At 46.6% G+C, this 20,313-nt stretch overlaps 1 protein-coding gene and 1 long non-coding RNA gene across 3 annotated transcripts in view; one reads left to right on the top strand and one right to left on the bottom strand.

The window, feature by feature from the left end:
- The window catches only part of FRMD5 (FERM domain containing 5), a 402,855-nt gene that overhangs the window by 66,318 nt on the left and 316,224 nt on the right, over positions 1-20,313 (top strand). The window lies entirely within an intron of this gene.
- LOC142818259 (uncharacterized) lies at positions 4,605-19,860 on the bottom strand. The gene is made up of 2 exons (XR_012895642.1): positions 19,179-19,860; positions 4,605-5,445 (listed from the first exon to the last, which is right to left on the bottom strand). It is a non-coding gene; the product is annotated as an uncharacterized LOC142818259 (long non-coding RNA).

Genomic DNA, 20,313 nt, shown 5'->3' with positions numbered 1-20,313 from the left:
GGGTGGACCGAAGACAATGATCAAGCGATTTGTCTCCTGCCATCCTTCTCCAGCCTCTGACAAACAGAGGCCAAAGACACCATTTCTATCCCCTGGCTAATAGACTTTTATGGACCTAACCTCCATGAAATTATCTAGCTTCTTTTTAAACTCTGTTATAGTCCTAGCCTTCACAGCACCCTCTGGCAAGGAGTTCCACAGGTTGACTACACACTGTGTGAAGAAGAACTTTCTTTTATTAGTTTTAAACCTGCTCCCCATTAATTTCATTTGGTGTCCTCTAGTTCTTCTATTATGGGAATTAATAAATAACTATTCTTTATCGGCCCTCTCCACACCACTCATGATTTTATATACCTCTATCATATCTCCCCTCAGTCTCCTCTTTTCTAAACTGAAAAGTCCCAGTCGCTTTAATCTCTCCTCATATGGGACCCGTTCCAAACCCCTCATCATTTTAGTTGCCCTTTTCTGAACTCTTTCCAAGTCCAAAATATCTTTTTTGAGGTGAGGAGACCACATCTGTACACAGTATTCAAGATGTGGGCGTACCATAATTTTATACAGGGGCAGTAAGATATTCTGGGTCTTATTTTCTATCCCTTTCCTAATAATTCTTAGCACAATACCACACAAGTTGCAATAGGGCAGCACTAAGGGCTAGATTCCACCTATCCCTTATGCAGCCTTGTAAGGATTTCCCTTTGCATGGCTGCATTACGGCTGCCTGAATCACGGTTCCAAGCCCTCCAAGGTGCAGGGCCCCTGCGTGCCAGATACTGCCTCTGCCCCAGGGAGGAACAGGAGACTAGGTAAAGCCATGCTTTTTCCTCACTATACGCTGCCCAGCAGAGCTAACTGGCTGCATGGGGCAAATACGTTGCTCTTATGTAGTGGTGTGACGAATGATTCATCCGCCCCATGTGTGGTGGCGCGTCGGATACCCCCCGATCCTGCACCCCGTCCGCAGCAAGATGAGACTCCGCTCGCCAGTCGAATGGAGGGTTTATTGCTTCTCCAGGATACAGCCCAGCAGATGTGATGTGGTTACAGGAGTCAGGGCCAGGCAGCCTCAGATCCCTTGGGGTGGGGTCCCCAGGCCCCTGACCTCTCAGTACTCAGCTTAGTCTCCTCTCGTCATGTTTTCCCAGCCGAGACTGCCCAGCTTCCAAGCCCTGCCCCCAAGCCAGGTGTTCATCTCTGCCTCCCTCCCTTTGTCTCTCCCCCAGGAAGAGCCTTGTTACCTGCTCAGGCTGGGACTAGGTGTCTGGGCCAATCCACATGTGGGTGAGTCGGTGGGAATCACACAGCACATTGTAGGGGAACCCTGAGTTACAGAGCAGACAGCCCCCCCCCCCACTACGTCACACCATGCAATGTGTGAGACCCCCTGGGACGAACTGTGGCAGGTGTGAGGGACTATGCCTTGAAGGCTCTCAAAGTGTGGAACTTTCTGACCTGATGTAATTTTGCTGGAGATAGTAACACAGTTGATGGGGCAAATATTCCTCCAGGGAACTAATGTTCAACTGAGGATGAAAGATGTGCGCGATAGCTAAAGGGCTTCTACGTTCTACAGAGATTAACTGGATGGTAGAATACCCTTATGTACAGCCACTGGAAAAAAGAGAAACTGTCCACTGCTATCCTATACACTTCTAAACTGGCTAAAAGACAAGTGGTGGGTCTCTCTTCAGGGCCAGAATGTTTAAAATTACTTTAGGGAAAAACCTGGTAAAACATGATAAAAGAACATACAAGCCTTAGTTCTAGACCCATAGCCGATAAAAGTGAGTTGAAGCAAGAGCAGGGGTGGGCAATATTTTTTTGGGGAGGGGCTACTCCAAGATTTTGGAAAGTGGTCAAGGGCTGTACTTTTCTGTAGAGGAGGTGCGGGTTCTAGGATGGAGGTTGGGTGCAGAAGGGTGCACAGGGTAAGGGCTGGGGTGCAGGAGACTGTGTGAGGTCTGAGAGGCAGTTTGCGTGAAGGAGGGGGTTGTGACTTGGGTCAGAGGATTGGGGTGTAGGGTCTCAGAGGGTGTTTGGGTGCAGGAGAGGATTTTGGCCTGGGGAAGGGGCTCTAGGAGAAGATGCGACATCTGGGAGGGGGCTGTGACCTGGGAGAAGGGGAAAAGGGGGTGCAGACTGCGGAGGGTGTGGGTGGTGATTTGGGGCAGGAGAATGGGGTGCAGGATCTAGGAGGGTGTTTGGGTGCAGGAGAGGATTCTGGCCTGGGGGAGGAGTGTAAGAGGGGGTAGATGATCTGGGAGGGAGTTGTAACTGGGGCAAGGAGGTGCAGGGGTTCAGATGGTGACCTGGAGGAGGGAGTTGGGGTGCAGGAGGGGCAGGGGTGCCAGAAGCAGGTTCCAGGAGGCACTTACCTAAGTGTCCCCTGGCCAGCAGCTCTGCAGCACCCCCAAGGCAGGTGGGCTCCTTGCCTGCTGCAGCCCCAGACTGCTTGAAGTGCAGACTGCTCCCTCCATGTGGCTTTCAGCCCCCCAAGGGGGAAGAGATTTGCGTCGCCCCCATCCCTCAGGCCAATCTCTCCGCTCCTCTTGGCTGGTTGTTTCCAGCAATAGGAGCTGAGGATTGGGCTGGGAGAGAGGAGATCACACTAAGCCTCCCCTTGCTTGCGGAGCAGAGCCACACTGCACTGCGCTTTAAACGGCGCGGCTGCGTGCCAGAGGGCTGGATCCGGTGGCTTGGCAGGCCAGATCCGGCCCCTGGGCTGTATTTTGCCCAGCCCTGAGCTAGAGGTTGAATTGGGCTGTCTTATGGCAAGTTGGTGAGTACAGGGCCAGCTCGAGCCATTCCTGCGCCCCGGGCAGCAGGTGCGTGACGCATGCGCGGCTCCACCCCCAGGCGCACAGCGCATGCGCAGCCCCGTCCCCCCCGGCGCCCCTTACAGCTGCTATCAGGCACCGCCCCCATAGGTTGGCGCCCCGGGCAGCTGCCTAGCTAGCCCTCCGCTTAATCCGGCCCTGGTGAGTAGCAACTTCTTCCTGGAGGCTGCAGTCTTCTCCTCCAGTGCGTTTCAGTTAACAAATAAATTAAGGGCAAGATTTAAAAAATTAAAGATCAACAGATAATTTGGATTTAAGTCTATAGAAAAAAACCTTAGGCCAGGAAGAAGTAAATCCAAACAGGCAGATTGCCTGAAAGAATAGTCCAGAGACATGTGAATTGCTCCAGTTCATCTCAATGAGGTGTTAACTCGGCAGCCTGCAAATGATTAATAATGCACATATCAGCATTGCGTGTAGTATTGTTGTAGCCAGGATATGAGAGTGTAAAATATAAAAAGTAAAGCATGTTAATGGTGGAAATTAAATCAAATATATGTGTTGCATAGTTAGTACTAATATCAAATATGTTAAGCAGCAAATATTAGAATTTTAAAATCTTTTAAAAATAAGCAGTTACCCTTGGAAATGGTGTCACACCAGCCATTCTCTAGTGTTATTACTGAATAAACAGAGTCCTGTATGAATAGATGAATCCTCCAGAGTGGAAAATCTACAGCCCCACCAGCAGAAAGCTATTCTTATTGCCAGATTCATCCTTAGGACATGGAAGATTTTTGCAATCATACTCACTTTCAGTACTAAGGGTTAGATGTTTATTATGCATCATAAAAATAAGATGGTGTAATAATTCCCATGCCTATATCCTAAGCAAAAAGAGGGGAATAAATTGCTCCTTTATAGATTTAAGATAGAAACTGAATCATTGGTTCTGTCAATGTCAAATTATTAGACAGCTGGCAAAACAGCTGGAGCACTTTCTAAATATCAGAAAAACTTGCCGGACTGGACCACAGTTATTTTTCATTGGATATGCATGTACATGACTGTCACTGAGCAACTGAGAAGCAGTATAAATAATTAGCTGCTATGCTGTTTATCTTGTCAGATCTATCAAAAAGGGAAGCCGCGTGGCCCAGATGTGATGGATACGAGGGTATGGTTAACTCAGAGCCTGTGGCATGCCCTAAAATCCCACTAACACATTTACCTGGCATTCCTTTGGTCCTTAACTCATTTAGGGTTCTTTTGTACATGCTTAATTTAAATTATTGTGTTTTTAAAAAATAGTGTTATTTTTACGAAGTTGATTTTTATTTTGGATTTCTTAAAAACAGGATTCTTAAAACATTTTTGCCTATTTTTTTTTTTAGTAATTTTTAAAAAATGGGAATTCCATCAAGTGTATTTTTGTTCATCTGCCCCCTGCACTCCCTCACCAGGGCGAGGAATGTAGCAACACAATGTCCCCGTAGGAATCCCGGTAGGGAGCTTCAGCCCCCCTTCCCTAAAGGGCACCCGGGGGGGTGGGATGCTCTGGGCTGGGGCAGGCCTAGGTGGGGAGGAGGCACACTCCCCGCCAGCCCTTTCTATTTGCCTGGTGATTCTGTTTCTCTTCTGTTTGTTTTTTTGAGAAGCAATCCCATTCCAGGACCAATGTGCCATTCTCATTGTCCTGGCACAACCAACCCCTGAACTTGCTCTCAGTTATGATAAGAGGAGGCTGTGTGCCAAATTTGGTGGCCCTAGCTCTTCCTGATTAGGAGGAGTTCCTGAACAAACAGATGGACAGACACAGTCTCTCAAATATAAAGTAGATTTATTGGAATGATGAAAATTGTCCGATCCGTAGTAATGGGATATAGGAAACTTTTCACCTTTCCATTGATGGTTCAAAACTAGTGTAGGTCAGTTTGCATTCAGGAGAAATGGACAGAAATGAAGTTTCTGAATGCGTTTGGACCAATTTTCCTGGATGTATGGCATACAAACACTGGGATTGGTCCCTGCATACAAACACTGGGATTGACATGAAGATGAGGAATGAGTTTGACTAGACAAGGGATTTCTGCACTGCATCAGTGACACTCTCCAAAAAATAAAAAAAAGCTACTTTGCCAAAGACCAGGCTCCCGATTAAACTGATCAGCTGACTCTGGACCAAACCTAATTAGTGTTTGAAGAGTAGCAAAGAGACAGAATCTTTGACAAAGCAATGACTACTGTGTCCTGAATTCTGTTCTTCATTAAACTGTTCAGCTGGCTCAAGAGCTCCTGGTCTTTGTGAAAGCAACAACTACTGAGCAGTTCAGAAGGGGAATGTTGAGGCAGGTGAATAGTTCATGAAGGACAGGATCTATGACAAATTAGTGGCAACATTCACAAATATTAGGATCTTCATGAAACTGCTCAGACAGTTCAGAGGCAGGTTCCATTCTTTGGGAAAGGATTCACTGACGAGTCCAAGTCCAAAACCAAGAGAATGCATTAATAGGAGTGTTTGTAAGCAAGACACAAGAAGTCATTCTTCTGCTCTGCGCTGATCAGGTCTCAGATGAAGTGTTGTGTCTAGTTCCGGGCACCACATTTCAAGAAAGATGGGCAAATTGGAGAAGGTCCAGAGAAGCAGCAAAAATGAGCTCTGAGGAATCATAGAATCATAGAATCATAGAATAATAGGACTGGAAGGGACCTCGAGAGGTCATCGAGTCCAGCCCCCCGCCCTCAAGGCAGGATCAAGCTCCGTCTACACCATCCCTGACAGATGTCTATCTAACCTGTTCTTAAATATCTCCAGAGAGGGAGATTCCACCACCTCCCTTGGCAATTTATTCCAATATTTGACCACCCTGACAGTTAGGAATTTTTTCCTAATGTCCAATCTAAACCTCCCCTGCTGCACTTTAAGCCCATTACTCCTTGTCCTGTCCTCAGAAACCAAGAGGAACAAATTTTCGCCTTCCTCCTTGTGACACCCTTTTAGATATTTGAAAACCGCTATCATGTCCCCCCTTAATCTTCTTTTTTCCAAACTAAACAAGCCCAGTTCATGAAGCCTGGCTTCATAGGTCATGTTCTCTAGACCTTTAATCATTCTTGTCGCTCTTCTCTGCACCCTTTCCAATTTCTCCACATCTTTCTTGAAATGTGGCGCCCAGAACTGGACACAGTACTCCAGCTGAGGCCTAACTAGTGCAGAATAGAGCGGCAGAATGACTTCACGAGTTTTGCTTACAACACACCTGTTGATACAACCTAGAATCATATTTGCTTTTTTTGCAACAGCATCACACTGTTGACTCATATTCAACTTGTGGTCCACTATGACCCCTAGATCCCTTTCCGCCATGCTCCTTCCTAGACAGTCGCTTCCCATCTTGTATGTATGGAACTGATTGTTCCTTCCTAAGTGGAGCACTTTGCATTTCTCTTTATTAAACCTCATCCTGTTTACCTCTGACCATTTCTCTAACTTGCTAAGGTCATTTTGAATTATGTCCCTATCCTCCAAAGAAGTCGCAACCCCACCCAGTTTGGTATCATCTGCAAACTTAATAAGAGTACTCTCTATCCCAATATCTACATCATTGATGAAGATATTGAATAGTACGGGTCCCAAAACAGACCCTTGAGGAACTCCACTTGTTATCCCTTTCCAGCAGGATTTAGAACCGTTAACAACAACTCTCTGACTACGGTTATCCAGCCAATTATGCACCCACCTTATCGTGGCCCTATCTAAGTTATATTTGCCTAGTTTATCAATAAGAATATCATGCGAGACCGTATCAAATGCCTTACTAAAGTCTAGGTATATGACATCCACCGCTTCTCCCTTATCCACAAGGCTCGTTATCTTATCAAAGAAAGCTATCAGATTAGTTTGGCATGACTTGTTCTTCACAAACCCATGCTGGCTATTCCCTATCACTTTATTACTTTCCAAGTGTTTGCATACGATTTCCTTAATTACCTGCTCCATTATCTTCCCTGGGACAGACGTTAAACTGACCGGTCTATAATTTCCTGGGTTGTTCTTATTCCCCTTTTTATAGATGGGCACAATATTTGCCCTTTTCCAGTCTTCTGGAATCTCCCCTGTCTGCCATGATTTTTCAAAGATCATAGCTAAAGGCTCAGATACCTCCTCTATCAGCTCCTTGAGTATCCTGGGATGCATTTCATCAGGACCTGGTGACTTGCTGACATCTAACTTTCCTAAGTGATTTTTAACTTGTTCTTTGTGTATCCTATCTTCTAAACTTACCCTCTCTCTGCTTGTATTCACTACGTTAGGCACACCTCCAGACTTCTCGGTGAAGACCGAAACAAAGAAGTCATTGAGCATCTCCGCCATTTCCAAGTTCCCTGTTACTGCTTCTCCCTCCTCGCTAAGCAGTGGGCCTACCCTGTCCTTGGTCTTCCTCTTGCTTTTAATGTATTTATAAAAGGTCTTCTTGTTTCCCTTTATGCCTGTAGCTAGTTTGATCTCATTTTGTGCCTTTGCCTTTCTAATCTTGCCCCTGCATTCCCGTGTTGCTTGCCTATATTCATCCTTTGTTAGTTGTCCTAGTTTCCATTTTTTATATGACTCCTTTTTTATTTTGAGATCATGCAAGATCTCCTTGTTAAGCCAAGCTGGTCTTTTGCCATATTTTCTATCTTTCCTACACAGCGGAATTGTTTGCTTTTGGGCCCTTAACAACGTCCCTTTGAAATACTTCCAACTCTCCTCAGTTGTTTTTCCCTTCAGTCTTGCTTCCCATGGGACCTTACCTACAAGTTCTCTGAGCTTATCAAAATCTGCCTTCCTGAAATCCATAACCTCAATTGTGCTGGTCTCCCTTCTGCCTTTCCTTAAGATCATGAACTCTATTATTTCGTGATCACTGTCCCCTATACTGTCTTCCACTTTCAAGTTCTCAACTAGTTCCTCCCTATTTGTTAAAACCAAATCCAGAACAGCTTCTCCTCTGGTAGCTTTTTCAACCTTCTGAAACAGAAAGTTGTCTCCAATGCAGTCCAGAAACTTATTGGATAGCCTGTGCCTCGCTGTGTTAGTTTCCCAACATATGTCTGGATAGTTGAAGTCCCCCATCACCACCAAATCTTGGGCTTTGGATAGTTTTGTTAATTGTTTAAAAAAGGCCTCATCCACCTCTTCCACCTGGCTAGGTGGCCTGTAGTAGACTCCTAGCATGATATCACCCTCGTTTTTTACCCCTTTTAGCTTAACCCAGAGACTCTCTACACAGCTATCTCCTACGTTCATCTCCACTTCAGTCCAAGTGTGTACATTTTTAATATACAAGGCAACCCCTCCTCCCTTTTTTCCCTGTCTGTCCTTCCTGAGCAAGCCATACCCTTCCATACCAATATTCCAATCATGCGTCCCATCCCACCAGGTTTCTGTAATACCAATGATATCATAGTTGTATTTATTGGTTAGCAATTCCAGTTCTTCCTGCTTATTACCCATACTTCTCGCATTTGTATATAGGCATCTAAGATACTGATTTGATCTTGCCTCCCTGTTGTGCCCTGACCCTCCTTTCTCCTTGCCATTATAGGCCGTAGTCCCCCCCATTTCCAACCCATCTCCCAGTCCCGCACATTCAGCACTTACCTGTGGGCTTTGCTCACCTGCCCCCGACAAACCTAGTTTAAAGGAAAGATTGAAAGAATTGGGTTTGAAAGACTGAGAGGGGACATGATAGCAGTTTAAAAGTATCTAAAAGGTTGTCACAGGGAGGAGGGAGGGAAACTATTTTCCTTAACCTCTGAGGATAGGGGAAGAATCAATGGGCTTAAATTGCAGCAACGGAGGTTTAGATGGTGCTTGTCCCTGCCATGTGTGCCTCTTGTGGTCCCTTCCACTTCTGATTATCCTATGATTCTTAATCCTTTAGCATCAGCCCTTATAGTTGAACTATTGTGTATACTGTTTACTTAAAGGAAAATGTGGAAAGTTTATTTTTTGCTGAAGAAAGTATACATTTTCCCTTTAAAATCAAAAGCTGCTTTGAAACAACTTTGACGAGATATAGTGTTGTCTGTTAAAGCGACGAGGAGTCCTGTGGAGTGTTGTCTGTTAGCATTTCCCCAAGCTGTGTGCTCTCCTCCCAAAACTGGGCCCCAACCTGCTGGAAAGGAACAGCGTTTTACTATTCCAGAACATTTCTATTGCATTTGTACAGGAAGATCATTGACAAAGCAGTGGCTATTGCTGTTTACAAACAGGATATTTGTGAAACCACCCAGCTGGCTCAAGAACTCCTTTCTCTCAAAAGGGCACTTACACAAAGATTCTATTCTTTGTGACAACGGTCACTGTGGTATTGAAGATTCTTTATGAATCTAACAAAACCTGGGCAGTTACTAGGTTCTGAGTGAGTTAAGGTTGTTCTATACGTAGCATACCACGTGCATGCTTATGCGTGGGCGCACGCACACACACACACGAACAAAATGCAAAGAAATGAAAAGTGAAGGTATCTACACCACTCGCCTGTGGAATAACCAGCACACACCACGACCACACCCCTTATCTCTGCCCCTGTCAGTTGTAGCATTACAACACTCCTTCCATACACATGGGTAAACGTGAGTCTCTAGAACTGTGCGGAAAAGGTAGGGGAAGGATGTCTGGTCTTTTTGTGGTTGTGACCAGTTTGCAGAAAGGGGGTTCTAATGATTTTATGATGATTATGGTAATTTCTACAATTCAAGGCCTCATGGTGCTAAGCACTGTACAAATACAAACATACACCAGAGATGGTCCCTGCCTCGCCAGAATTGTGGTGTTATATATGCCAGAGATTCCCAAACTTCTTTTTGTGTACCCCTTTCCCGCCTACCAGCTGCCCATGTATTCTGCTCTCAAAGGGCAGAGTGAGCTGGTTCAGGCCGGTGCATTACACTGGTAAGAACCAGCCACTGGAGTGCACACGATCAACCTTTGGCTTTCCCCATCGATGGGTCTGGCAGCCCTGTACCCTACTGCCAGGGCCATCAACAGAGGGGAGTAAAAGGGCCAGCCACCCCGAAGCCCAGAGATTGAAAAAGGCCTGGGACTCCCGGTGGCCTTGGCAGTGGCCAGGAGCCCGGGTCCTTCACATCACTGCTAGAACCCCGGAGCTCCCAGCTTCCACGGCTGCAGCCCCAGGCTCTTGATTGCCGACCATGAAGGATTGGCTGGGGGGAGGGCGTTTCTCCCTCAGTCCACCACTTCTGCCCGAGGCTCCGCCCCTTACAGTCCTTCCTTGCTAAGGACGCTGGCCTTGGTTCAGGGCACACTGGTAAATCCCAGTTCTTCTCATCACTGACACTTGGTGTGTTCTTCACATGATCTGTCTCTAGCCATCTGTCTGTATTTCACTGCTCCGTACAGACATAGCTATAGTACGGCATATACAGCTAAATAAACCCCCTAAGTGCTGAACCCAGTAAGATTGGGCAGTTCCTGGGTGTACACTGTACGGTGAATGGAGGGAGGGCTCTGTATGTCAGCATCTTTGCAAAACTGTGTTCTCATTGATAAGTCTTGAAATAAATTAATTACCGTATTATATATAATTTCCACAGAGTTTTAAAGCTTTGTCTGAGTAGCCTATTTTGAAAATGGAATAAGTAAAATAATAAATAAAATCCATCATGACAACATTTCTACTGAGCACGTCTCAGATGTCTCGTGCACCCCAAGGGTATGCGTATGACGGTCTGGAAACCCCTGATTGATGTAGTTAATTGCGATTGTGAGGTATGTGTCACTGGGTTGAGGAGAAGATTGTAAGGGTACATCTACACTGCATGACTATTTTGGGATACCGGAGATATCCTCATATAGTTACCTTGGGTCTACACAAGCCACCCATTACAGGCAGTCCCCGGGTTACGTACAAGATAGGGACTGTACGTTTGTTCTTAAGTTGAATTTGTATGTAAGTCGGAACTGGTACATATTGTAGGGGAAACTCTAGCCAAACATTTCTCCAGAGCTCAGTTTTATTCTCCCACACCTCACTTCCCTCAGTCCTTTATTCTCAAGCTGAGGTGTCTGCTGAGAAAAGCCGCTCCGCGTCTCCCTGGTCTGCTGGGGGGAAGCAGCTAGTGCGGGGTTGCCTCACCCCTTTTGTAAGTAGGGATCCAATGTAAGTCAGATCCATGTAACCCGGGGACTGCCTGTATTTCAAAATATTTTTTGAAATAACAGGCACGCTATTTCAATATCCCGGTAACCCTCATTCCATGAGGGTTAAAGGATGTCTCAAAATAGCACATTATTTCGAAATTTGGCACTGTGTAGATGCACCAAATTTCAAAATAAGCTATTTTGAAATAGATTTGAAGTAAGATATGCAATCAAATTGCGTATCTTATTTTGAGTTTAGGGTGCTGTGTGGACTCACTCTTAGATGTCTTTACTTTTAATTTCCTTGCTTTTGTGGTAGGTGTGTTACATAGTGTCTCACCTTAACTCATGCTCAGCTTGGTATTTTTTGTATTGTTTTTAGTTTAGTTTAATAGAACATTTGAAGGCCAGAATGAAACATTTTGATAATCTAATCTGACTTTATAGAATAAAAGTCAGAAAACTTTGCCTGGTGATTCCTGCATCCAATCCAGCATTTCTGGTAGAACTAGAGAAGTGCTTTACAAAGAGACACACACAGCCTTGATTTAGAGATCGATGTGGTTGTTTTTAGAGTTTGCAGTGTGGTATATCTTTACAACCACCAAAGAAGGCCTGATCTGTGCCCATTACAGGTTCATCAAGAGGCGTCCAGCAAGGAATTTTAGGTATTTTGAACCATGCACCCATCCAGGCTGGCCAAGCCAGATAACACCACACTTTGGCAACCAAAGTGTAAGCACCCAGGCTGCTGCTGTAAGGCTATCAAGATAGCTAGCCCAGCCAGTCAGGCCAGTGGTCTCAAAGGAAACATTTGGGGACTCTAATGAGACATCTTGAAAGGTCAGCAGGAGATTAAAGCTGGTGAGACCTCAGACAGAGTGAGGGAAAGAGATAAGATGCAGTTATCACTAGTTACTCAGGGAATGGGCACAACGTACATTTCAATAGATAGGCAGCTTTTGGAGGCGGGGAAGACAAGTGCGAGGCAGTGAGAAATCACACCCTCTATACTCCTCATGTAAAAGTATCTTGGCCCTGGTCTACATGAGGGAGTTATTTTGAAGTAACGCCCCCTCACTTTGAAATAATAAACGGAGTGTCCACACTGTCAAGCCCATTATTTTGAAACAACAGGCTGATTATTTTGAAATCTGTACTCCTGCTTGCCTCAGGGAATAGGCTTATGTGTCAGATTCAAGTGTCTGTACTTGATGTTGGGTGGCCAGGATAGGTTGGGTATGCTGCTTGTGTACTTCCCACCTCACTATACGGCAGATGCTCTGCTTTAGCTGGCCGATGTGGTCTTGGACGTGGCATTGAGGACACCAAGGCTTTTGGTCTTCGGGAACTTTAATATCCACACCGAGGCTGTTCTGTTTGGTCTGACCCGAGATTTTATGGATACCATGACCACCCCAGCACTATCCCAAGAAATAACTGACTTAACACATGTTGCAGGTCATACGCTTTATTTGTTTTTTTGGACTAAGGGTGATAGATTTCTTGGGATAAGGGATCTGGCTACGCTCCTTTTGTCATGGGCTGATCACTAGCTGGTCAAGTTTAGACTATCTGCTGACCTTCCCCTCCACAGAGGCGGAGGACCAATTAAGATGATCCGCTCTTGGAGGCTGATGGATCTGAAGGGTTTCCTGAGGTCCCTGAGGTATTGTTCAGCCGTTATGGCAAATGGTCTTGTAGATACCCTAGTCGATACGTGGAACATTGAGGTAGCCCAAGCAGTTGATATGATTGCCCCTAAGCACCCTTTTCGGACCCATCGAGCCAAGTTTGCTCCCTGGTTTTCTGGGGAGCTGATGTCTCAAAACAGTCTGTGCGATGGCTAGAATGCCACTGGAGGAGAACTAGAGCTGAGTCCGATCAACTGTGGGCTAGAGCTGAACTGCGAGCTTACTCTGTGGCGGTGCTGACAGTGAAGAAAAGCTACTTCTCCACCCGTATCGTATCCGCACAATGCCGTCCAGCAGAATTGATTCGAGTAGCACGGGGCCTGTTGCAGTCTGGCACTCATGACGAAATAGAGGAGCCTTTGACCCCTGCTGTGATCTGCTTGCAAAGCATTTTGCAAATAAAATCGCCCCCATCTGGTTAGATTTGGACTCTGGTTGCTATGTAAGTGGGGCACAAAATGTTTTGAGTGCACCATTTTTTTCTCTGGATCAATTTCAGCTATTGCAGACTGAGGATGTGGACAAGGTGCTTGTAGGAGTGTGACCGACCATGTGCTCACTTGACCCCTGCCCTTCATGGCTTATTAAATCTAGCTGGGAAGGGATAACTGGCTGGATCCAGGGGATTATTAATGCGTCTTTTAGATCTGGTATGGTTCCTGCTGCCTTGAAAGAGGCCATGATAAAACCGTTACTCAAGAAGACTTCCCTGGACCCACATGACTTAAATTAACTATCACCCAATTGCTAATATTCCCTTCTTGGGCAAGGTACTCTAGCGGGTGATGGCGTTGCAACTCCTAACTGTCTTGGAAGAAACAGACTACTTAGATCCATTTCAGTTTGGCTTTAGGCCTGATTTTGGAACTGAAACAGCCTTGGTCGCCCTGGTAGACGATTTACGCTGGGAGATAGACAGGGGGAGTGCATCCCTGTTGATTCTCTTAGACCTCTCAGCGGCTTTTGATACCATTGACCATGATATCCTTCTGGGATGCCTGGCAGAGTTGGGTATGGGAGGCACTGTTTTGCAGTGGTTCCGGTCCTACCTGTCGGGATGCTTTCAGAAAGTGGAGCTAGGGGGCTGCTATTCGACCCCGTGGTGATTGTGCTGTGGGGTCCCGCAAGGTTCCATCTTGTCTCCTACGCTGTTTAATATCTACATGAAGCCGCTGGGCGAGGTCATAAGGAGTTTTGGAAGACGGTGCCATCAATATGCAGATGACACCCAACTCTATTTCCCTGTGACATTAGAATCAAGTGTGGCAGTGACTGATCTAAATTGGTGTCTGGAGGCAGTGATGGTTTGGATGAAGTCAAATAAGCTGAAGTTGAACCCAGATAAGACTGAGGTCCTGTGGATCAGGAGGCCAACTGTTCGTGAATGTGGCATGGCACCTGTTCTAGATGGGGTTACTAGCTTGGGAGTCCTCCTGGTCCCTTTTTTAACATTTGAAAATCAGATTTCTTCGGTGGCCAGGAGTGCCTTTGGGCAACTTCGTTTGATCCACCAGCTGCGATCCTTACTGAACAAGCATGACTTGGCCACAGTGATCCATGCTCTTGTTACATCCCTACTAGATTACTGTCATGCACTTTATGTGGGGCTGCCTCTAAAGAGCCTTCGGAAACTTCAACTGGTCCAGAACACGACTGCTTGAGTTTTAACTAACACTAGTTATATGGAGCACATTATGCCAGAGCTTCGGCAGCTGCACTGGCTTCTGGTATGTTTCTGGGCACAATTTAAGGTTTTGGTTATGACCTATAAAGCCTTCAATGAGTTGGGTCCGGGGTATCTGAAGGACCCTCTTCTCCCATATGAACCTGCCCGGGGATTGAGGTCAGCTGGGGAGGCTGTGCTTCATGTTCTCCCACTTGTGGAGATAAGACTAACATTTACACGGAACAGGGCATTCTTAGCTTTGGCTCCCAGGCTGTGGAGTTCTCTTCCTCGGGATAGTCGCATGGCGCCAACACTAGTGTTGTTTCGGCGTTAGGCTAAAGCCGCCCTTTTTATTCGTGATTTTATTAATGTTTGAGTCTGTATGTGTGTGTTCGTCCTCTCTATGGCTACGTCTACACTGGCATGATTTTCCGGAAATGCTTTTAACGGAAAAGATTTCCGTTAAAAGCATTTTCGGAAAATCGCGTCTAGATTGGCAGGACGCTTTTCCACAAAAGCACTTTTTGCGGAAAAGCGTCCATGGCCAATCTAGACGCGGTTTTGTGCAAAAAAGCCCCGATCGCCATTTTAGCCATCAGGGCTTTTTTGCGCAAAACAGTACTGTGCTGTTTACACTGGCCCTCTTGCACAAATGTTTGCGCAAGAGGGCTTTTGCCTGAACGGGAGCAGCACAGTATTTCCGCAAGAACACTGATGATCTTACATGAGATCGTCAGTGTTCTTGCAGAAATTCAAGTGGCCAGTGTAGACAGCTGGCAAGTTTTTTCGCAAAATCATCTGATTTTGCGGAAAAACTTGCCAGTCTAGACACAGCCCATATGTTTTCAGCTGGTTATGTCCCTCTGGAGTCTCATATTTTAAATTTTTATATATATTTGTATTGTATTTTTTTTGTAAGCCGCCTTGAATATTTTAAATAGAAAGGTGGGGTAAAAATATTTAAATAAATAAATAAATAAATATTCTGAAATAGTTATTTCGGGAGTTGCTGCTTTGAATGTAGTTATTTCCAAATACTTGACTAATGTAGACATGCCCAGAGAGAGCCTAGCAGAGGTAGGCCATGCTTTCTTATCTACAGCTTTGAAAAGGCTCAGAGAGGGGGTTTTGAGGTGTAGTTCACACTGTCCCCTATGCCCTCCATGCTGGCTGTTTCATCCCTAGTCAGGGAATTAGAAAGAAGCTTCGCCATGGCAGGTCTTTGCAGTGTGCATGTGAGGATGCAGCCCCTCATGAGTCAGGACTGCGCCGCCCTGAGCTCTAGACCGTCTCTCCATCTCTCCAACTACATCTCTTTCTGTTCTGCACTCTAGCCTCTGCCAGTGGTTCTCATGCCTCTGGGGGTATACAGAAGTCTCTTGGGGTACATCAACTCACCCAGATATTTGCCTAATTTTACAACAGGCTACCGTAAAAAGCACTAGCAAGAGCTGTATAACCTCCAATTTTGTCCACTGACTTGTTTCTACTGCTCTACAAAATCTATCCTGAAATGGAAGTCCAATATTTATCTTCCAATTGATTTATTTTATAGCTATGTGGCAAAATAAGGAAGTGTGGCTATGACACTTTTTTTGCATTTTTCTCCTTGATTTTGTAGGCAAGTAGTTTTTAAGTGAGGAGAAACTTGGGGTACACAAGACAAATCAGGCTCCTGAAAGGGGCACAGTTGTCCGGAAGGGTTGAGAGCCACTGGCCTCTCAAGTAAGGGTTCTTTCTGCTCTCTCTTCCCTGATGTCCCAGGAATTGGAAACATTTCCACAGGTACCTAACCTGGCTGCCCCCTGACACTCTTTTCAGAGCCGATTTCAAGGTCCATTTTTTCTCCCTGGCTCATGATTGACCTTCTCCTACTTTCCCTATCCTCATTCATTCTTCCTCAGCCTTGTCCAGTGAATACCAATAACAATGTAACCTCCACAGTTACATATGTGTAAGCAGTGTCTGAAGGAATACTTCCTTGGCAGCTATCTGGAAGAGAGAAGAAACCCTGGACATGTTTGTGTAAATATAGTTTGCTCTTGCTTTGCTTAGATTTGCTCGATATTCAGCAGATGCAGAGGTATTTTGTTCATGGTAATCAATCTAATTTGTGACCTACCACCAGTTACGTTTGTATTAAATGCAGGGATAGCTGAAATATGGGGACCAATGTTTGTAATTATTGTGGGAATACAGAAAAGCAGGACTGTACTAAATCTGTTCCAGAGGAAAAAACCTTGCTAAGCAGGGCTCAACTTTCAGCTGTCTATGAGAATAAGAAGTGTTACGGCAGGTTATTTTGATTAGGAGGTTGTATACCCTTCCTGGAGATATTGCCTTGACTGATTTGACCTAGTCCCCTGCCCCATGCTCATTCTCTGGCTACATCGACACTGCAGGTTTCTTGCACAAGAAGCCTTTTGACAACAGTTTTTTCACATCCACACCTCAAAGAGCAAGAGAGTGCATACATTGCATGGACGCTCTTGTGCAAGAAAGCTCTGATGGCCATCAGAGCACCTGTGCTTTTTCCGATGGGCTCTTTTTGCACAAGAAACCCCTGTGAAGCATCCACACTTGCCTTTTTGTGCAATAGCTGTAGCGCAAAAAGGAGATATGCCTCATAAACAGCCCTCTGTTCTGCTGTTTTACTGCCGATTTACTTGCGCAAAAGCACATTTGAGGTGTGGATGCTCCACAGGTTTTTGCGCAAATACGGCTGGTTTTGCACAAAAACTTTGCAGTGTAGACGTAGCCTCTCTCTCTCTCTGTTCAAAGAATAGAGCTAGGTAGGCTCTATTAGGAATCTCTTTTTTAATGTCAATTGTAGTAGAGTTGTGTTTCTTCTACCCTACCTGCTAAGAGTTAAAATCACTAGGAGGTGAAATCGCTTGAGACTGATGTGAAAAGGTCACAGCCAAGGGCAACAAATGTGAGTGGGGTGCAGAGAAGGACAGGCCATGTGAAGGGGACATTCGGGCTGTCTACACTGCATGCTTATTTCAAAATAAGAGTGTGTGTCTACACAGCAAGCCCGTTCTTTTGAAATAATTTCAAAATAATGGGTTTCTTACTCTGACTTCTGTAACCCCTTACTCCTCATGAAATGGGGAATTGTAAGGAAGACTGCTCTTCCTTCGACTTCCTGCTGAGTTAAGCTACTTCGACATCAGTTACGCATCTTAATTTGACTTTAGCCCACAGTGTAAAGCTACCCTCAATTTCTGGACTTAAAACCCTGAGGGGAAAAGGACACTGCCCAACCTGCTTGGGGTGGAACTGTTACTCATGGTTTATGTTTAAGAACGCTGTTTGTGGTGTTTTCTCAAATTAATACAAGGGAGGGAAGTAACTTGGCATTAAGTCTCTTTTCTACACTCAGACTCTGTGCGTGTGAGTAGGGAAGCATTGCCTCAGAGGCACCTGGGGGTGGTGTGTGAATTTCCCAGGCTACTGGGTGGGGGCTCGAGTTGGTTCTGTGTTGGATCAATTGAAAGGAATTCCTAGATTTTGAAGCAGACGCTGCCGGCTGCTGGCTCCACCTGGCAGAAAGGTTACATGTGTAGGATATAGCTAGCAGGGAAGTGTTCTCCTGTGGTTTGTTTTCTATGATGCAGAGTTCTCTACACCTTCTGGAATTCATGCGTGTCTTGCAACCTAGTTGTAGCCCTATCAGTCCCAGGATATGAAAGAGACAAGGTGGGAGAGGTAATACTTTTTCATTGACCAAATTCTGTTGGTATAAGGTGTGTTGTATTATTTCTTTTGTAACACTGTTTAGCAATATATCCTCTTCAGCTATTACTCATTTAATTACTAATAATAGGACTAAGGTTATATTTCAACAGAAGAAAGATTATTTGCATTTTTTTACCTAGGATCTCTAGTCTTCAATAATCCTATAGGAACATATTGGAGGAAAGGGAAATACATCTTCTACGGTGTCATGAGGTTAAAATTGTACTAATAGATGCCCCATATACATCGATGCTCTTGGTCTGCCATTATTTTTCCCAATTAGTATTTGAACAATGTATTATCCAAGCTGCCCTATCAGTCCACAGGGTAAGCTTCTGACCTACTTCTAGCACCTGTTTTCAGCAGCATACAGAGCTTTGCGCTCCTTTCTGAGAATGATCTCCTATAGTTAACACTTCAGTGCGTAAACCCTTCTGAACAATCGTCATGCTCTGCTACAAAGAGTCTGGCATTTGCCTCATCTTGTCTCCATCTCGTGATTTACCAGGCTAACAGCACGGCCTCCTCTTGGAATGGCAGAGTCAGTTGGAGTGATGCCCAGATGCTGCCAGATTTTAAGGGTGGTCTCCTGAAGATTCCTAACTTCAGGAAGGAGAGGAAGAAGGCCTAACTTTTAGGACCCTGTGACGGGTTTGGGGTGCGATCACCCCCTCTCAGTCCGAGAGGAGGGGTCTGCGGACCCTTTCGTCCTCTGCCTGCCCCTTGTTGTACCCCAGGTCCCTGCTATGGGGCCCGGGCCCTTGGGTGCGATCACCCCCTCCCGGCTGGAAGGGGGGCCAGCGAACCCTGAGATAGTCACCCATCCCTACGGGATGGGGCCAAAGCCCCCCCCCCCGTCTAAGTCCTCCCCAGCACGGGGTCTCAATTTGCGCTTTTCCTTTAGTTATGGTTGATAGGAGCTGGACGGCCCTCTAGGAGAGGGAGGGGGACCCGGTCTCACCCTCTCTCCGGGTCCCAGCCCAGGGCCCTAAGCGTCGGGGCTTGCTTGCGCCCTGACGCGGTAGATGGGGATCACTCCGCGCGTAACCCGTCTACCCACGGCCGCCAAAAGTGCCTTGCCCCGGGCTCCTTCCTCCCTTCTCGCATCTCCTGGGGCCGCAGCCCCAATCCCCAGGACCTACCCTGATTTAGTGGTTCGGGTCCTGGGTCGTCCGGACGAGGTCTCCGGGGAAAGCTCCCTGGGCAGGGTCCGTTCCTGGCTCAGCCGCTCCCTCCTGCTCCAGCGCGGTGGGGTTCGGCCCCCGTCGGAGGAGGGGCTGATCGACCGCCAGCAGTGGTGACGGTCCCGGTGGCCCCGGGACCGAGGCCAGGCCGATTCCCGGCCTTGGAGGCGTTTGGGGTCCGTCCTGGGTCGTGGGTAGCTCCTCTGCCGCGGCGAGGAGGCTGCCCCCTCCCTCGCTGGCGGCGGGCCCTTTTGAACTGGCCCGCCGCGCCAGACGCTACCCGGGGGCCTTCCCCTTCCGGCGGCGTGCCGACGTTCTCCCCCGCTGTACGTCCGCCTTGCGCTGCCCTGCCCTGCCCCCGCCTGGCGGGGCCTTGGGGAAGAGGTTAATGTTCCCTTGCCGGTGCAGGCGCGGCGGCAGCGGGCGGTCCCGCCGGTTCCTACGGCTTATGCCGGGGTAAGGCTGGGGGGCTTATGCCTGGGGTAAGGCTAGGATTAGGCTTCCTAATCCGAACTAGCTGTACTCCTCATTCCACAAGGAGTACAGCTAGTTCGGATTAGAAACCTAATCCGAACTAGCTACTCCGTGCCGCGTGTAGCCGCGCAGCACGGGGTTCGAACTAGCCGGGATTTAAAAATGGCGGTGCCCGGCTTATGCAAATGAAGCCCGGGAAATTCAAATCCCGGGCTTCATTTGCAAGTGCGGTATGCCTACATTACCCCGCTAGTTCGAACTAGCGGGGTAGTGTAGACATACCCGAACTGTGGGAATAAATGTCAAGGGCTATACAACAACCCTTCAGACTAGAGAGAGAAACCCCACTACAAGGCAGTGGTTTTCAAGTGGCTTTGAGGGAAGTTTGAGCGGAACCTTTGTGAGTGACCTGACAGCTGTCTGTCTGTTTGTTCTGCAGTTTTTGGGAAAACTTGGTGAAACTTTAGTGAACTTGCTAGCAGGATCCTCTCTCTGCTGCAGCCACACTTGGGGTCAGTGACCATCATAGAATCATAGAACTGGAAGAGACCTCAGAAGGTCATCAAGTCCAGCCCCCTGCTCTAGGCAGGACCAATTCCAACTAAATCAACCCGGCCAG

Source organism: Pelodiscus sinensis, chromosome 14 (genome assembly GCF_049634645.1).
Source record: "Pelodiscus sinensis isolate JC-2024 chromosome 14, ASM4963464v1, whole genome shotgun sequence".
Lineage (NCBI taxonomy): Eukaryota > Metazoa > Chordata > Testudines > Trionychidae > Pelodiscus > Pelodiscus sinensis.
This window is presented reverse-complemented; position numbering and strand designations above follow the sequence as displayed.